Genomic DNA, 17,908 nt, shown 5'->3' with positions numbered 1-17,908 from the left:
AACAAAACTTCAGATAAAGGAACTAACAAAAAATTATGCTTCAATCTGTATTCAGACACTATCAGTTCTCTTTCTGTAGATGGACTGCATTTTTCATAAGACCCTCAGAGTTGTCTTGGATCATTGCACTGCTGAAAATAAGGGACCAAGCATCTCTCATTAATTTTACCCCACCAAAGGTAGCATTGGTCTCTCTGACCTGGTTCCATCTCTAGCCAATCTCTCAGCCAGGACTGAGGGCAGTAGGGGAGAAGGGCCAGGTGGGATTCGGTTAGGCAAGGGAAAGCAAGGCGGTTGATTCCTTGGCCTTTTCCCTATTCTCATCAGTGTTAGGGTAACTGGCAACAGAGTCAACAAAGAAGGCAGAATCTAAAATTGCGAGATAGAAATCTAACTTCTGTTCTCATTACCCCAAAATGGAACCAGACTAAGATCTGGAATCTCTTGAATTCCTTCTCCTTTGTCTCCCAGTGTACTTGTCCATCAGTCCCTTAAAATGCTTAGGGGAGGGGGCAGCTAGGTGGCACAGTAGATAGAGCACTGGCCCTGAATTCAGGAGGACCTGAGTTCAAATCCAGCCTCAGACACTTGACACTTACTAGCTGTGTGACTCTGGGCAAGCCCTCATTGCCCCACAAAAACTTTTTTAAAAAAATGCTTAGGGGAAGCCCTGCCACTGAGCCTTCAGCGTTCACCTTCCCAACCCACTCTAAAATAATGTGACACATTTATAAAACCTTTGCCCAAAATCTAGGGTAGAATGGGGGTCTCTTTGGGTTTGAGGAACATGTGTGAATGTATGTTTTTGGATATATGAGTAAATGTGTGTGCTTGACTGGGCATCAGGAGCCCTGGGTTCCATTTCCATCCTTATCTCATGTGTCCCAGGGCAAGTCCTGTTCCCTTCATGGGCCTCAGTTTTCTCATCTGTAAAAGAGAGTCAAAATCTCAACAGCTTCCTTCGGAGAGATTTTTGTGAGAGTCCAATGAAATCATGGCTAGTAAATCATAAAGTGTCATGTAAATATGAGAGAAAGGGGTAAGTATCACATATTAAAATGGTTATATAAGAGTAAGGAGGGGGCAGCTAGGTGGCGCAGTGGATAAAGCACCAGCCCTGGATTCAGGAAGATCTGAGTTCAAATCTGGCCTCAGACACTTGACACTTACTAGCTGTATGACCTTGAGCAAGTCACTTAACCCTCATTGCCCTGGGGGGAAAAAAACCCTAAGGTCAGAAAGAATAAGGAAGCTGGGCACCCATGGAATTATTCAGGATGGCTATCAGCCATTGCCAGCCTAAATGGGAAAGGACCTGAAAGTGAATGTTTCTGAAGCCTCCTTCATTAAGATCCTATGGTCAGGGGCAGCTAGGTGGTACAGTGGATAAAGCACTGGCCTTGGATTCAGAAGGACCTGAGTTCAAATCCAGCCTCAGACACTTGCTGTGTGACCCTGGGCAAGTCACTTAGCCCTCATTGCCCTGAAAAAAAAAAGATCCTATGGTCATTAAAACATCAAAAGGGGGACAGCTAGATGGTGCAGTGGATAGAGCACTGGCCCTGGATTCAGGAGCACCTGAGTTCAAATCTGGCCTCAGACACTTACTAGCTGTGTGACCCTGGGCAAGTCACTTAACCCCAATTGCCCCCCCCCAAAAAAAAACAAAAACAAAAACAAAAACAAACAAAAAAACATCAAAAGGATAACTCTCAGGTCCTCTGTGTAATTTCCTCTGTGACCTGTGATGGCTTGAAGGGGACTCATGTATCGCCTCTTCATAGAAGGATGCAAATGGTCCATATTCCATGGTTGACAGTTAATTTTTATCTGCCCCTTCACAACATATGCCTCTCCTGAGGGCAGCTAAGTGGCACAGTAGATAAAGCACTGGCCCTGGATTCATGAGGACCTGAGTTCAAATCCAGCCTCAGACACTTGACACTTACTAGTTGTGTGGCCTTGGGCAAGTCATTTAACCCTCACTGCCCTGCCAAACAAACAAAAATATGCCTCTCCTTTGTCTTCTGAGTGATATTAATTTTAATTTTTGGAAACTGTAGTGTTCTAAATTTCACAACCATCAAACCCTAATAGGCTATTGGTATTCAAAGATGAGCTTCTGCTTCTGGGAGAAGTCATCCCTGATATGAATACCTTCTACCACATTCCCTGGAGGTGATTACTAAACTCTTGTCATAAAGCCTCTCCCCCATAACACTTTTCTCTTATGACTTATATAGACCTTTCTTCACTCAGTAATTGCCCATAATAAGTGATAAAAACTTCTGCATTCGTCTCTACTGTCCGATCTGCCATAGGAGACTTTTCTAAACCCATTATATCAAAATCCAAGGCCAGTGCTTTATCCACTGCACCACCTAGCTGCGTCCCTCCATATGTCTTATATTTGAAAAGGCTTCCATCTCTCCAGTATGTAATATATTTGAGGGCTGAGCTCTGAATGAAGGCTTTCACTGTTGTACAAGAAGGCTTAAATGTGGAGCGAATGTTTGCCCCAATCCTTTATAATTCTATGTTCTCTTTATTATGTTTTCATTTTTGTAATTTTCTCATATGGGCATTCCCACAGTCATGACGTTTAGATAACTTTTCTCCAGTATGTGTCTTTTGATGTCAGATAATTTAAATTTGAGATTGAAGGTTTTTGCACATTCCTTACATTTATAAAGCTTCTCTCTGGTATGAATTATTTGTTGTTTAATAAGAACTGAGTTTAGGAAAGGCTTCCCCACATTTACTACCTTTATAAGGATACTTTTTAGTATAAATCTTCTGATGTTTATTAAGTTTTGACATCTTATTAAAGGCTTTCCCTACACTCCTTTCAATTATAAGTCTTTTCTCTAGTATGAATTGTCTGGTGTTTAATAAGGTTTGACTTTTCAGAGAAGGCTAGCCTCCATTTATTACATTTATAAGGCTTTGCTACAGTATGAATTCTCTGGTATTCAATAAGAGCTGCTTTTTCAGTGAAAGTCTCCCCACATTTATTACATTGATAAGCTCCTCTCCTATATGAATCATCTGATGTAAATTCATATTTGACATCTTAATAAAGGCCTTCCCACACTCCACACATTTATAAGGCCTCTCTCTCTCTCCAGCATTGATCCTCTGATGTCAAATAGTCTTGGGTTATAAGAGAATGTTTGCCCATATCGGTTACATGAATAAGCCTTCTCAAGAATACGGACTTTCTAATTTCCAGAAAAGTTTGCATATTTAGGGAAGATTTTTTCACATTCTTTATATTTGTAAAATTTGTCTCCAGTTAGAGTCTTCTGGTATTTACTCATTTTCCTCACATCAGTCTCTTGTTTTATATCCTGACTCTTTACCTGTTTATCACTTTCATCCCCTCACCTCAGACACTTACTAGCTGTGTGACCCTGGGCAAGTCACTAAACCCCAGTACCCTTAAAAACATCCAGGGCTATCTCCAGTCAACCTGATGTGGAGAAGAGAGTGAGGCTGATAACTTTGCAGAACCCTTCCTCATTTAAACCCGATTCACTGCAAGTCATGACATCACCTTGATGTCATGGTCCTCTTTAAGAATGAAGAACAGGGGGGGGGGTGGCTAGGTGGCGCAGTGGATAAAGCACCAGCCCTGGATTCAGGAGGAGCTGAGTTCAAATCCAGCCTCAGACACTTGACACTTATTAGCTGTGTGACCCTGGGCAAGTCACTTAATCCTCATTGCCCCACCAAAAAAAAAGAAAAAAAAAGAATGAAGAACAAACAACAACAACAACAACTTTCACTCCATTCCCCACAAATAGGGGAGCAAAGATAAGCACTGCTGAGCCTTTCAATCTTCATTCTATAGGATTCCTCCTCTAGATTGTTTTCTCTTGAAGCTGCTTCTGAGATCTTGATCTCAGGCTCCGAATCTGAAAAACAATAATATAAAGTACAAATATTCCCAGTTTTGAGCTTTGAGGAAGGAAACTAAAGGGGGCAGCTAGGTGGTGCAGTGGATAAAGCACCAGCTCTGGATTCAGTAGGACCTGAGTTCAAGTCCAACCTCAGACACTTGATACTTACTAGCAAGTCACTTAACCCTCATTGCCCTGCAAAAAAAAAAAAAGAAAGAAAGAAAGAAAGAAAGAAAGAAAGAAAGAAAGAAAGAAAGAAAGAAAGAAAGAAGGAAGGAAAGAAAAAAGAAAAAAAGAAAGGAAACTAAAGAGAATAAATAGCTTCTATTCATAGATAAATAAAGAAATATTTGGGTATATATCTCTATTTGTCATATATAGAGATATTTAGGTATATGTCTTGGATTTACCCTTGTCAGAAAAATGTAACAAAGTTGTTTTTCCTCCTATTTTGTTTCCTTTCTTATCCTAGATGTACTAATTATGTTTGGGCAGAAGCTTTTTGGTTTTGTGTAATCAAGCTTATTTATTTTCTCTTTTGTCATTGCCTCTATCCCTTGTTTGCTTAAGATACATATCCTGTCCATAGCTGGGAGAGGAAGATCAACTGCTTTTCTCTCTCTCTTACAATGCATCTTTTATATGAAGGTTATGTATCCATTTGCAAAGTATTGTGGGATATGGTGAAGAGTGTTGGTCTAAACCTAATTTTATCCAGACAAAAGCTTTCCAGTTATCCTATTGGTTTTTATCAAATAAAGTTCTTTCCTAAGTAACATATATTTTCTTGTTTATTAGACACTGGGTTATTGAGTTCTATTGTTTCTGATTCTCCCTTGCTCCCCTGTTCTGATGGTTTTAATGGCTGCTGCCTTTATAATAAAGTTTTGATCTGAAGTGTTCTTCTGTTTTAGTCCCTACATTTCCCCCTCATTTTCCTGGGTATTTTAGATCTCTTGTTTTTCTATAAGAAGTTTGTTATTTTATCAAATTCTGCAAAGTATCCCTTTGATAATTTGATTAGCATAGAATTAAGAGTGTCAATTAGCTATAATATGATTGTCATTTCTATCATGTTGGCACATCCTACCCATGAGCATTGGTTATTCCACCAGATATTTAAGTTTGTTCTTTGTTTCTTTCAGGAGAGTTTTGTATTTGAAATTCTACCAGTTTTTATCTGCTTTGGTAAATTGATCCCCAAATGCTTTATGAGTTTTGTAATTATTTAGAATGGGGTTTACCTTTTTATGGTTACTTCTTGGATTTTGTTATTTTTTTGTTAAAATGCAGTTGATATTGAGAGGTAGGTGGTGCAGTGGAAAGAGCACCAGCCCTAGATTCAGGAGGACCTGAGTTCAAATCCAACCTTAGACACTTGACACTCACTAGCTGTGTGACCCTGGGCAAGTCACTTAACCCTCATTGCCCAGCAAAAAAAAAAAAGAAAAAAAAGAAAAGATACAAGAAAAAAAATGCAGTTGATATTGAGAGTTTATTTTGTAGCCTGCAGTTTTGTTAAATACAATATTTCAATTAGTATCTTTGCTGAGGCCCTAGGATTTTCCAAGAAAAATCATATTATCAGCAAATTAGGATAGTTTTATTTCTTCTTTACCTATTTTTATACTTTTAACTTCAGCCTTGTGTTAGTGCCCTCATCTTCCATGTTTATGGACTCCAAGATTTATCTTTCAGGTCAAAATATTTTATCATTCTATATTCAACTATGACTGATAGACCCTCCCCTCCTCTTCTTCATCCTCACAGGGCCCTCCTGTCACTTCCCTTCTCAGTTCCTTAATTATCTGTCACACCTCCACTGTCTACACCCTCCTGGCTTCCCATTTTCAACTTCCTGGTGAGCCACTTCAGCTCCACACAATACTTTATTCTTGAGTCCTTTGCCCCCCTTTGATAGTTCCAATAAGTTTTAGCTAAACCCCAGTACTGAATTGCTGTAGTCTCCCGGCTCTTTTACGGCAGCTAGTTGGTGACCATTATGGGCCCCTGGGTACCTCAGAAGTTTTCTGGGGTAAATCAAAGAACCTTCTCCTTGAGAAATTGTTACAGGGCCTAGCACCCCAGAATTTCTCTGGGGGTACATCAAAAAACCTTCTTCTTGAGAAACTAAACCAAAGGACAGACACACCTAAAGAGATAAGTGGAGCCTGATCAGGACTGAGCTAGCTCCGGGACCACCACCCTTCATTCCAGTCTCCCTCACCCCTAGGGGGATAAGATTGTGTCATGGAGAAAATGGGGTAGGGGGTTCAGGATAGGGGTTAGGGGTTTGGGATAGGGATAGGGGTTTGGGGTCCTTAGGAATTCCTCTTTAAAGAATTACACCCTCTTGCACACAAAAGCAATTAGAATAAGATAGTAGTTTGTTTGGGGGCTGAGGAAGGGAAGGGAAGGGAAACCATGAAAGAAATCCTTGGACTTCTCATGGGGAGAAAGGCATGGCACAGAGGTGGCTCTGAGATACCAATCTCCTCTAGCAGGAGACAGGCTTTTATAGAGGACTGATGGGGGTGACCATCTGACTGTGGAAACTTCCCTTAGTGAGAGAGGACCATCCCTCACTGGTGGTGACTGGAGGAGTTGGGTGAAGGGTGGCTGCAGATCTCTCAAGCCATGTCTCTCCCCCTCAGGCCACAAAAGCAGCAACATACCTAATCTTAACTCCCCAGGGATGGGGGAGACTGGAATGAAGGGTGGTGGTCCTTGGAGCTAACTCAGGCCTGATCCAGTGCCACTTAATCTCTTTAGATGTGTCTGTTCTTTGGTTTATTTTCTCTAGGAGAAGGTTCTTTTGATTTACCCCACAAAACTTCTGGGGTACCCAGGGCCATTCAAATGAGGTACCCAGGCCCATAACATACGCCAAACAAGAGAAAACAGTATCTTCTTTATCAGTCACTTAATTTGTGTCTGATTAGATAGGATAAAGAGAAGTTCCCAACTTCTTGAATCTATTTTTCAAGAACTTTTTCTCCATCCCCAACCCCCAACCTTCCCCATCTCCATACATAAAGCCTAAAATTGACTCCTAGTAAATTTGTTCCTGATTTTTTTGTAATACTGGGACAAAAAACAAACAAACAGCAAATCAAATCACTTTTCCTCATTACAAGTTCTAGATACCAGGGTGTTAACAGGTTTGCCCCAGTCCCCGGTCCTTTCTGGTGTTAACATTCCTGTTTTACTCAATGTCATTTTGATGTAGGAGGCAAAAGAAGGGGTTAACAGAAAAACCTATGACCCAAGCTCTAATTTAGATCTGAGCTCTAAGAGGGATTCAGACCCCCAGTTAATGGATAACTTAAGACTTGAGTCTTCATTAATACAAGTTCCACATTAATCAGCACTCATAATAATAACATAAAGAGGCAGGTCATGGAGACCTTAATTATAACAAAGATATACAGGCAGGGCATAGAAATTCAAACTGATAAATGAAAATATTTTGAAACTAAGCATGGGAATCAAAAAGGTGACATGCGCAGAAAAGGCTAAATTTGTCCCCAGATTCACCTTATGACTTGTAAACCCCCAGAGCACACCTCCGTGGAAAAAGGTACCTGCCTCGGGGGTTGGCTCAAGCCCCCAGGAACTCCAAATTAGGATAAACCCTCCCCTGTACCTCCCTTAGGAGATTATTATAATGAGACTGATAATTTACCCATCCTATAAATATAACTGTCTTTTCTTTCCTTATTCTAGAGATACTTTTCTATATTTCTTCTGGTTCTTTCCCTGTCATCAAGTCTTTCTTTTTTTTTTTTAATTATAAAAGTATTTTATTATTTTCCAGTTACATGTAGAGATTTCAACATTTTTTATAAGATTTCTAGTTTTGAATTTTTCTCCCCCCCTCCCCTCCTTGCCCCCCTCCCCAAGACAGCAAGTAATCTGATATAGGTTATATATGTACAATAACATTAAACATATTTCTGCATCAGTCACATTATAAGAGAAGAACCAGAGCAAAAAGGAAAAATCTCAAAACAGAAAAACAATAGCACCAAAACCAAAAGAAATCATATGGTTCAATATGCATCCATATTCCAGTTCTTTTTTGGGGGGGGAGCCTTTTCCATCATAAGTCTTTTGGAACTATCTTGTACTGCTGTATTGGTGAGAAGAATCAAGCCTATCACAGCTGATCAACACATATCAACAGTCTTTCAATAAAACTTGGGAAACTGAGTCTTGTCATTCTTTTGGGACACCTCAGGATCAATTTGATCACCCCACCCTAAATTCAGCCCACATCAGTTTTACCTTCAGCCATCAGTTCTTTGATATGTAAATCATTACTTTGCCCTTCTGCTTTCTTTAAAATTCCTTTATACCCATTCTGCTTAGGTAACCAAAACCTACACAAGGTTGCTGAAACTGATGTTCAGGACTCACTCATTCTTTTTGTTCTTGTCGTTGTTCCCTACTCATTGATGCCTACTCTCTGAGCATAAGAAACTTGTTATCAATGAGCAGGAGGAGTTCAGAGAAACCTGGAAGGTCTTGTGTGGGCTCATGATGAGTGAGATGAGTAGAACCAGAAGAACATTGTACACAGTATCATCAACGTTGTGTGTTGATCTACTGTGATGGACTATATTCTTCTCACCAATGCAATGGTACAAAAGAGTTCCAGGGGACTCGTGATGGAAGAGGATCTCCAAACCCAGGAAAAAAAAAAAGAATTGTGGAGTATAGATGCTGATTGAACCTTACTATTTCGTTTGTTTTTGGTGCTGTTGTTTTTCTATTTTGAGTTTTTTCATCATTGCTCTGATTTTTCTCTTATAACATGACTAATGCAGAAATATGTTTAGTGTTATTATATACATACATATATATAACCTATATCAGATTACCTGCTGTCTAGGGGAGAGGGGAGGGAGGGGAGGGAGGGAGGGAGAAAAATCTGAAATTGGAAAGCTTGTATAAACAGAAGTTGAGAACTATCTTTACATGTAACGGAAAAAAAATAAAATACTTTATTGATTAAAAAAAAGAAACTTGTTTATCCCTATCTCTGAGGCATTGATTGTATGATTGATTGGTAGCAGTATCTATCATTGAATCCTCAGATGATTCTTGTCACACTGTTCAAGTTCTTTAGTTAGCTACAGGAGGTCAAGAAGAGGGAAACTGGAACAAAGAAGAGCCCACATGATAGAAATATTTCTTAAGGAAGTATGGAAGTATGGAAGAAAAGATTCAGGAATTTGATAGCTGTCTTCAGGTATCTAGAACTTGTAATGAGGAAAAGTGACTTGATTGGCTGTTTTTTGTCCCAGAACTATACCAAAAAACAACAACAACAAAAAACAGGAACAAAGTTACTAAGTCAATTTTAGGCTTTATGTCCTGAGATGGGGAAGGGGGAGGGGGAGGATGGAGAACAAGTTCTTGGAAAATAGATTCAGGAAGTTGGGAACTTCTCTTTATCCTGTCTAATTAGACACAAAATAGGAGCTTAACAAATGTTAATTAAGTGACTGATAAAGAAGATACTGTTTTCCTTTGTTTGGTGTAAATAGCTATGCTAAATGCTTTGTAACAGTTTAAGCATCCTTTTTCTTTTCCAAAAGGTGTAACTTTTCCTTTCTGCTAGCTCTACTCAATCTTGACCAAAACTGCTCTGTAAGTCTCCCTTTGTGCATGCCCAATTTGATCTTTCCTAAATTTCCTGGATTATGTAGCTCCAGAGGAGATCCAATATATTTGTCACATGTGGAACTGTGTGATATACATATCCATCACCTACTAATGTGGTATGTCACACTTTAAAAAAATAATAATAAACATTTTTATTTATAGTTTTGAGTTCCAAATTCTATCCCTCCTTCCCTCCCACCTCCCTGAAGTGGTAAGCAATCTGATATGGGTTATACATGTACAATCACATAAAACATTGTCATATTAGTAATTTTGTACAAGAAAACTTGAATAAAAGAAAAAATGAAAGAGTGAAAAATAGCCTGCTTCAGTCTGTGGTCCATCAATATCAGTTCTTTCTTTGGAGGTTGTTATGAGGGGAAATGGGGTACAGAGTTGGGTTAGGGCTAGGGGTTCTTAGGAATTCCTCTTTAAAGAATTACACCCTCTTTCTGCACCCCATAACAAGGTAGACAGTATGTTTCATCAATAGTCCTTAAGATTGTCTTGAATCATAGTTGTCATTCACAATTCTTCATCAAGCAACATTGCTGTCTCTGTGCACAATGGTCTCTTGGTTCTGCTCACTTCACTATCCATCAGTTCATACAAGTCTTTCCAAGCCTTTCTGAAGCCATCCTGCTTGTCATTTCTTATTAGCTTGCTTTTTAATGCTCACCAGGGATGTGGTTGATCTTTCAGCCAGCTAATTGCTAGCTTCCCTGTAATTCCATAAAGTTGATGGAGAAACTTCAAAGTGTGAGCACTTCTTTATTCTTTGTGTACAAACTGTGAATGGGCCTCTCTTAGCTTGGCTCTCTTCACAATCATCTAAGTCTTTCCAGACCTTTCTGAAATTATCCTGCTTGTCATTTCTTCTAGCACAAGAATATTCCATCACCATTCTATACCACAGCTTTTTTAGCCATTCCCCAATGGATGGGCATCCCTTGGTATTGATATGGTGGGAAATGGGGTATGGGCTGGGGTAGGAGTTGGGGTTCTTAGGAATTCCTCTTTAAAGAATTATACCCTCTTGCACACAAAAGTAGTTAGAATAAGGTGGTGGTTTATTTAGGAGCAAGGGAAGGGAAGGGTGGGGGGAGGGAAACCATGAAAGAAATCCTTGGACTTTTCATGGGGAGACTGGCATAAAGCACATGGCTCCAAGGTACCAAATCTCCTCGAACAGGAGACTGGAAGGTACTTTTATAGAGAACTGATGGGGGTGGACCATCTGCCCGTGAAAAGTTCCTTTAGTGAGAGAGGACCATCCCCCACTGGTGGTAGCTGGGGGAATTGGGTGAGGAGTGGAAGACCATCCCCCACTGGTAGTGACTAGAAGAATTGGGTAAGGGGTGGCTACAGATCCCTCTTCAGAACACAAAGGCCAAAGCCACACCCAAATTTATCTCCCCAGGGTAAGGGAGACCAGAATGAAGGGTAGGAATCCCAAGCTAGCTCAGTCCGATTTGTTTCCGCTTATCTCTCTAGGCCTTATCTGTCCTCTGGTTTAGTTTCTCAAGGAGAAGGTTCCTTGATGTGCCCCAGAGAAGTTCTGGGGTGCTCTGCACCCCATGACAGTATGTCACACTCTTAAATGGACAAATAAACTTTAGTGTACATGAAGGCTGTCTATATTCTGTGCTGTTTTATTCATGCAGTGGCTAGCAAGGACAAGGAACATTTTTGCAACTGGATCAAATAAGATAATAATTGTAAAGTGCTTTGCAAGGTGTCTGACACATGTTAAGAGTTATATAAATGTTAGCTATTGTTATGATAAGCTTTAGAAAGGCAATGAGTATGAGAAAGCCTTCATTCAGAATTCCAATTCTATTTTACATCAGGGGTCTCATACAAAAATATAATGAATGTGGGAAAGCCTTCATTCAGAACTCAAGGCTTATTTTTAAATCAGAATATTTGTAGTCTTATAAATGTAATGATTGTGTTATGGGGAAATTAGGGTGGGGGTTTGGGGTAGGGGCAGGGGTTCTTAGGAATTCCTCTTTAAAGAATTACACCCTCTTACACACAAATCCAATTAGAATAAAATAATAGCTTATTTAGGGACTAGGGAAAGGAAACCAAGAAAGAAATCTTTGGACTTCTCATGGGGAGAAGGAATGGCCCCCAGGCGTGGCTCAGAGATCCCCATTTCCTCAAGCAGGAGACCTGGAAATTCTTTTATAGAGGACTGATCATGTGACTGTGGAAAGTTCCCTTATTGGGGAAGACCATCCCCCACTGGTGGTGGCTGGGGAAAATTGTGTGAGGGGTGGCTCTGGATCTCTTCAGCCATCTCTGTCCTCCTCATGCCACAAAGGCAGCAGCCACACCTAATCCAATCTCCCCGAGGGGTCTTGGGGTGACTGGAATGAAGAGTGGTGGTCCTGGAGCTAGCTCAGTCCTGATCTGGTGCCACTTATCGCTTTAGGTGTGTCTGTCCTTTGGTTTGGTTTCTCAAGGAAAAGGTTCTTTGATTTGCCCCATAACAGATTGGAAGAAAGTATTAACTTCTCACTTTATTCAACAAGAGCTGATTAATTCTGAAGAGAGCACCTATAGAAATAGAGAAGTTAGGAGAAGAGTTGGTTTTAAGAAGGAAAAAAAAATCATGAATTGTGTTTGGTTTTCAGATACTCAGGAACTATCCAGTTGCATATGTCCCAGTGGTAGGTGCTGATGTGCAACTAAAGCCAAAAACAGAGACTGGAGCTGGATATATGAAACAAACAATTATCAGCAAGGAAGTTGTTATGGGGGAAATGGGGTATGGGGTTTGGGTTAGGAGTAGGGATTCTTAGGAATTCCTCTTTAAAGAATTACACCCTCTTGCACACAAAAGCAGTTAGAATAAGATGGTAGTTTATTTTGGGGCAAGGGGGCGGGGTTAGGGAAAGGAAGGGAAGGGAAGGGAACGGGAGGGAAGGGGAGGGGAGGGAAGGGAAACCAAGAGAAATCCTTGGACTTTTCTTGGGGAGAAAGGTATGGAACAAAAAACGTGGCTCTGAGGTACCAATCTCCTCGAGCAGGAGGCTGGTAGGTACTTTTATAGAGGACTGATGCGGACGGGTGACCATTTGACTGTGGAAAGTTCCTTTAATGAGGGAGGACCATCCCCCACTGGTGGTGGCTAGAGGAGTTGGGTGAGGGGTGGCTACAGATCTCTCAAGCCATCTCTCTCTTCAGGGCACAAAGGCCACAGCCACACCCAAATTTATCTCCCCAGGGGTAAGGGAGATCAGAAAGAAGGGTGGAGATTCTGAAGCAAGCTCAGTCCGATCTGGTTCTCCTTATTTCTCTAGGCATATCTGTCTTCTGGTTTAGTTTCTCAAGGAGAAGATTCCTTGATGTACCCCAGAGAACTTATGGGGTACTCTGGGCCCCATGACAGAAGTGATAACTGAACTCGGGGCAGGTGAACAAAAATAATGAGAAGAGGGACTTGGACAGTCTTGGGGCACACCAACATTAGAGGCTAAACCTAGAGGCAGGAGCTTAAGGTCTCTCTTTTTTTTTAATAGTTGTTTTTTTCTTTGGTGGGGGATGGAAGAACAGTTCATTAATATATCCCAATAATCTCAGAGGTGTTGATAAAACTTTAAAGTTAACATGTGCATTATTTCAGCACCACTTGGTGTTCTGCTGCTCTCACTGGTCATGTCTGAACCTTGTCTGAGCTTTACATATCATAGGACCAGAAGGCCCAACCCTAGATGGCTTCTGCTGAGTCAGTGCAATCTACTAGGATGTGAATTTTGGTTACTGTATGATCTAATTTATAAAGTCTGCTCCTTTGATCTTTGGGATAGTTCCTATGAGACTTCCAGGTTTTCCTTTGCATTCTTTCTGCTGTTGCTTCTTTATACTGGCTAGTTATGAACTTACTATACTGACTAGAAGAGGGAGATGTTAAGGGGGACCAGAACCAGATCAAATTTTAACAGGGTCCACTCAACCCTGAGGGTCTGTTCAGATCAGCTCTTCATAGATTTACTTCTGGAGGAGACCTTGGAAGTTATCTATTGCAACCCAATCCTTTTTCACCCAAGACTACTGAGCCCAAGGTTAGTGAAGAAATTTTTCCTATATTTTTCACAGATAGCAAGACATGTACATCTTCATGGGAATCAGCATGTCATTTGGAGGAACTTTCTAGCTTTCTTCCTAATATAATCCAGGACCCTCCTCCTCATGGAGAAGCTCAGTCACCATATTACCTGAAATGTCTGGACTCTGATCTAAGGTCTGCTCAGGTGGGGTATAGACTGGAATTGATCCTGGCATTGTCTCAAATTGGAAACATAGCTGACAATTAGTTCTCCAGACTGCTTGAAGACCACCAAAGAGGGGAAAAAAAGCAGCCTCGAGGACAATTAAAAGGGTTATTTTTATTTTTATTTTTTTGGTGAGGCAATTGGGGTTAAGTGAGTTGCCCAGGGTCACACAGCTAGTAAGTGTCAAGGTTCTGAAGCCCAATTTGAACTCAGGTCCTCCTGAATCCAGAGCCAGTGATCTATTCACTGTGCCACCTAACTGCCTGTGGTTATAAATTTTTTTAAAAAAGATTAAATACCTGGGAGCTGCTAGGTGGCATATTGGATAGAGCACTGGCCCTGGATTCAGGAGAACCTGAGTTCAAATGTGGCTGCAGACACTTGACACTTACCAGCTGTGTGACCCTGGGCAAGTCACTTAGCCCTCATTGCCCTACAAAAAAAAAGGAAAGAAAGAAAGAAAGAAAGAAAGAAAGAAAGAAAGAAAGAAAGAAAGAAAGAAAGAAAGAAAGGAGGGAGGGAGGGAGGGAGGGAGGGAGGGAGGGAGGGAGGAAGGGAGGAAGGAAGGAAGGAAGGAAGGAAGGAAGGAAGGAAGGAAGGAAGGAAGGAAGGAAGGAAGGAAGGAAGGAAACGAAACGAAACGAAGGAAAGGAAGCGAAAGGAAACGAAAGGAAAGGAAAAAGAAATTGGCTGTTTCATATGCCAGTGCATCAATTAGACCACGATTATGTTTGACTTCAATTGCTCTAGCAATTGTAACTTCTTGAGCTTTCGGTTGACATTGAATAATGTAGGAATCTATGAGTCCAACTTCCAAATCCCTGCCTTTTTTCCGCAGGTGTGATATGTTTGGGAATATGGTTTTCCTTCAAATGTTTGAAAATCTCAACTGCAATTTTTAGTCTTCTGTGAACTTCTTTTGCTTCTTCTTCTGTTAAGTTTTCTTTTCCAGCCAATTTTGATGCCTATTTGGTATACCACAGGGCTACTTTAAATGCCGTGGAAATCAACTCAAACAGAGCATCTTGCTGGGCACTTGGAACGTGTCCTTGTAATGTATCTGTCCACTTAAAGTTTTGAATAAATCTTAATTTGCTTTCTCAGGCAGAGTTATCCAATGTATTTATGAAACCTTGCAAAAGAAAAAAGTAGGAATCTGTTGCATTCTTCATCAGTTCTGGGTTACAGGGCAAATCAGTAAATAGCTCAAGCAGTCAAATCACTTGTTGTTCCTTGAATAGGACACTCCACTTCCTGTCTCCAAGCATTTTCATGGGCTGTTTTCCATCCCGAACACTCTTAACCTCCTTTTCTCAGTTGACTGACTTCCCTAATGTCTCAGCTAAAGCCCCATCTTGTGCAAAGAAGCCTTTCCAGTACTCATTAGTCTTAGTGCTGGACTTGAAATTGTCTTTAATTTAGTATGTCAATACTTGCAAATTTATGAAGCTGCAGGAGTTGTAGCTATACCGTAATAATTAAAGGAGACTGGGGCAGCTAAGTGGTGCAGTGGTTAAAGCACAAACCCTGGATTCAGGAGCCTGAGTTCAAATTCGGCCTCAGACACTTGACACTTACTAGCTGTGTGACCTTGGGTAAGTCACTTAACCCTCATTGCCCCGGAAAGAGAGAGAGAGAGAGAGAGAGAGAGAGAGAGAGAGAGAGAGAGAGAGAGAGAGAGAGAGAGCCGTGCAGTGGCTTTTACTGAGTTCTGATGAAACCAGTGTGTCATTTTCCCCAGATGTTTTCTACATATTTATGTAAAAGAACCCAGACTTCTCAGGGCACCATGAAGCAGTTATTTATTCCTGGGAAGTAAGAGACAATGTCGAGACTTAGATGCAATAGGATGACGGGAAACCAAAAACGTCGGCATACTGAGTAAAGGTCACATGGCCCCAGCATCCGTGATAGACAAACTAGTGGCCGCGCGCCCCAGATGACCGTTGTTTCGTTGGGCCGCGCAGCTCCTTCGTAACCCTCCGCCCATCTCCCCTCTCCCTCACATTAGGGCTTCAGAAGTCGGGTCGTGGCCCCGCCCTTAGGTTCCGAGCAAAGGAAGAGGAGCTCTTCGGCTTTCTCCCAGAGGCTCAGGTACTCTACTCTGCTTGAAGACCACCAAAGAGGAGAAAAAAGGAGCAGCCTCAAGGACAATTAAAGGGGTTATAAATGAATTTTAAAAGATGGAGTCCCATCCCAGAGCAGTAGGAATGGCCCTGAAGCATTACACACAAGAAGGATAAGGAGTTTGTTGGCTAGCTAAGGCAAGGTAATTAAGGGAAAGTAAGTTAAACAATTAGAGGGAAAAGCAAATGTGTGTGTGTGTGTGTGTGTGTCTGTGTGTGTGTCTGTGTCTGTGTCTGTGTCTGTGTGTGTGTGTGTAACGAGACAGAGGAGTTTGGTAAAAGGCAAAGAGGAGATGGGTGTGGCTGTGGACTTGTGACTAAGGGATGGGCATTGAATGGAGCCGTCAAGATATTAGGAGGTGATCATTGGCTATAATTATTACAACCAGGTATTTAGGTTAGAATATAGACCTGTACATATAGTTTTTTTAAAAGAACAGGGAAATTTGGTGCAGCCTCGAATGCCCACACTAGGCTTCTATTTCTTCTACAGCCAAATGACTGATATTTATGTTCCAAAGGTAGGATGACTTCCTGAAGGAACATCTCTCTCCTTGGTCCTTGGTTGGGAACAATGAAATTGTCCAATGAAATAGAAACAATGAGATTTTCATGGGAAACCATAACTGCTTGTTGAATTAACATGGCCACTGGGCCTGGCCTGCTCCCCTCCCCTCCCCCACCCTCAGGCTCAGGGCCTGGGCAAGTTCTCCTTACACAAAGTTCAGAGGCAGCAATTTAATTAAGCTCTTGGGTTTCATTAAAAGTTTGGAAGTTTCCCAAGTGCCCATTGGCTAAGTTGGTCACAAGAGACACTTGGGTGCAAGGGCTCAGAGGGGAGCTTGGGGATGGGAGAGGGAAGATACAGGATGTCCCCTCTGGTCCTCATGAGTGAGGATGGAGTGACAGGAAGCAAACGTAGCCCTGGCTTAGATGCCTCCTGTCCCAGAGTCCACGGCCCTTCACAAGGTCATAGTAAGTCCTCCCTCTTCTCTGGCTCTCTGTCCACATTTCCCTCTCTCCCCTTCTCTCTGTCTCTTTCCCTTTTGCTGTCCCTCCATGTCCTTTCCCACATCTGACACCAGGAGAAAGGCTCTGGGCCCTTGTGGCAGAGGAGCCCCAAGGTCACCCATGCTCTGCCTGGGCCATCTGCTCCTGGGCATGATGGTCACTTGGAGGACCGTGTCACTGTGGGCTCCACTGGAGGAACCAGGCTCGCAAGGCAGCGGCAACGGCAGAGGTTGGGAACAAGCCGTGTGACTCCTCAGCTTCATCAGTCACTAAGTCCAGCGTTTTTCAGATGAGAAAACTAGGGCCAAGAAAGGGCCAAGCAGAGGGGCAGCTAGGTGGTGCAGTGGATAAAGCACTGGCCTTGGATTCAGGAGGACCTGAGTTCAAATCCTGCCTCAGACACTTGACACTTAACTAGCTCTGTGACCCTGGGCAAGTCACTTAACCCCCATTGCCCTGCAAAAAAGAAAAAGAAAAGAAAGGTCCAAGCACCCCCCCCAAGGTCAGGACGTGTCAGAGCTGGGGGGACATTCATGGCTTCTGACTCCAGAACCAGGCCCCTGGCTTGAGTCAGAACAGCCGGGGTGGGTGACGTCTGCAGTGGAGGAGAGGGATTGGGGAGGCAGCATCGATGCATGCGGCTGTTGTAGCAGACATGCGTGCTGGGCCTGGAGACCCCAAGTCCAATCTGACCTCAGAGACACACTAGTGTGTGACCCCAAGCAAGTCATGGAACTTTTGCCTGACCCTCCTTCCTCATCTGTAAAATGGATCAAGTGAGATCTCTGTAAAGCACTTAACACAGTGTCTGGCACGGAGCTACCATTTAATCAATGCTTGTTTGTCTCCTCCCTCCCTCCTTCTTTCCTTCCTTCCTTCCTTCCTTCCTTCCTTCCTTCCTTCCTTCCTTCCTTCC

General features: G+C 42.0%; 1 protein-coding gene and 1 pseudogene across 1 annotated transcript in view; one reads left to right on the top strand and one right to left on the bottom strand.

Moving 5' to 3' along the window:
- The window catches only part of LOC122746330 (zinc finger protein 260-like), a 266,515-nt gene that overhangs the window by 207,050 nt on the left and 41,557 nt on the right, over positions 1-17,908 (top strand). The gene's annotated exons all lie outside the window — the stretch shown is intronic.
- LOC122748227 lies at positions 272-15,066 on the bottom strand (annotated as a pseudogene).

Source organism: Dromiciops gliroides, chromosome 3 (genome assembly GCF_019393635.1).
Source record: "Dromiciops gliroides isolate mDroGli1 chromosome 3, mDroGli1.pri, whole genome shotgun sequence".
Taxonomy (NCBI): Eukaryota; Metazoa; Chordata; class Mammalia; order Microbiotheria; family Microbiotheriidae; genus Dromiciops; species Dromiciops gliroides.
Note: the sequence above shows the minus strand (reverse complement) of the source record. Positions and strands in the feature narration are given on the sequence as shown.